Below are 2,162 nucleotides of genomic sequence, written 5' to 3'. Positions count from 1 at the left end.
AATATGTACAATAAAAAACATTAACATTTCATGTGCTTAATCGTTTAACTTATGAAATGTTCACATATGAATGTGATTTTAAACATTATCAACATGTTAATTTGATCAGATGTAGAAAAAGAAATGTTAAACTGATAAGACCATAAAGCAACAAATAAAAAATAAAACTAATAGCAAATTCATTTTGACCCAGATTGCAGAAATAAAATGTCAACAAAAGCAAATAAAATATTTTCTCTCTGCATCCTTTCCTAATCTGATTTTTTTCCTGAGGAAAGAGGAATTCCCCCGTGTTCACGTGTCTGTAGTGGTGTGTGTGGAGCAGGGATCAGGTCATGTTTCTTATCGAAGACTTGTCTGTCAAACCTGGTGGGAGGGATTAGCTCTGCTCACACAGCAGGTGGAGAAGAAATACAATCTGGTGAGAGCTGACAAGTGAGAACATACGAACAAGAGTCAGACCCTCACACGGGCCAACAGGTGGGGGTCACTGTGAATGTTGCAGATTCGTGAAAGGACTTCCTCCCTCCTCTTTTCTGCAGCTGCACAGCCGTGGAGCCGCTGATAACGGTGCACACACTTTTGATTTTCCACATAGTTTCCCATCCGCAACAAAGCAGGATTGTTAGCACCAGTGAATGGAGCGTTTGTCAGAGTCAACCTGTCATTCAGAGATGGACACAAATATGAACAGCTCTGTACTGATTATATGTGTGAGCGCCTTCAAGATTCACCCATCGTGTTTTATGGAACATCTCTCTGTTCTGAGGCCTCGGGATTCGAGCGTCCAAACTGTGGCGTTTCACCTCCATCATCAAGTGTTTTAAATAAAAAATAAAAAAGTTGTGACCAAGTCATTGTTATGCAAGTCTCAAGTCAAGACAGACAACTCAAGTCACAAGTCTGAAACTTGCAATCTCAAGTCCTTTCAAGTCTTTTTTTAAACAATGTGCAGTTATGTAAATAACGGACCGCGTGCTCTTTTATACATCTGTATTTATCTCAAATCTTGATGAAACATGCAGCTGAATTTATAAACTATTTAAAAATCATTTTAAAATTTCACACTTTATACTGAACAGTGCAAATAAACTTAGCTAGAAAAATAATCTTCCTTTCAACTATGATTTTCAATTTTTTTTATCCAGTTAATATGGAGGATGAGCTCAGCTGACAGAATGACGCAGGGCTCAGGCAAAAATCCAAATGTAACAAAAAAAGTTAATTAAAGAACAAAAAGAGGGCTGAAGGCAGCAAAAACTTAGAGGAAAAACTCTTCTCTGGATGAACAGACAGGACAGCACACAGGCTGAGGAGGTGCAGCACAATGAACCGACAAACACAGGTGACAAGACTCAGAATATAAAGCAAACAAATTAAGAGAAAATCAGAAACACCTGGAGAGACACAATAGGGAACGGCTGAGCAGGGGTGGGGTTGGAAACAGGGGAAAGATACTCAGGGGAACACAGAAAACACTAGAAAACTAATAAAAACAGATCACGACACATACAGAGTGTGAAAAAAGGACCTTTGGTAAAACAGAATTAATTAATGAATGAGACCCATTTTATAAATAATGTGTTTTAAACTTTAAATTTTGGGTAAAGTATCTAAAATATATAAAGTATTTTCACATAAACAGGGTCAAGCCTGATTCAAGTCCCAAGTCACTGGTGTAAAATCCAAGTCACAAGACATGAACGTTTTTTCAAGTCAAGTCTAAAGTAAAAAAAAAAAGATTCGAGTCTGAGTCAGGTCTGCCATTTGGTACATTTAGCTTTTTGCATTCAAAAGGTGTGTTGGGAATTACTCTCAGCTACAACCACTTCCACCTTAGCTCAGATCTCTAAAATGAACTGTATTGTATAAGATGCATCTCAATAATCCAGGTAGAAAAATCAAGAAAAAGTTGAGAAGGTCCCCTGTATACAAGAGGATTTGGTCTCTCCTCCAGGAAACTTTTTCAGTCTGAGGAACTGCAAGTATATTGTAACCATTTCTGTGATTACTGAAATACATGTGGTAACCATCTTTACCCACAAAACTCAAGCTGCTCTGGCACCTCTAATGATAACTATGGGTGTTTTATTAAAATCCATCTATTCATGAAATATTGCAGAGAACAGAAATGGAATTTGAATGATTCTCCAGTCTCATAT

The sequence above is a fragment of the Austrofundulus limnaeus genome, unplaced genomic scaffold (assembly GCF_001266775.1).
Source record: "Austrofundulus limnaeus strain Quisiro unplaced genomic scaffold, Austrofundulus_limnaeus-1.0 Scaffold146, whole genome shotgun sequence".
Taxonomy (NCBI): domain Eukaryota; kingdom Metazoa; phylum Chordata; class Actinopteri; order Cyprinodontiformes; family Rivulidae; genus Austrofundulus; species Austrofundulus limnaeus.
Note: the sequence above shows the minus strand (reverse complement) of the source record.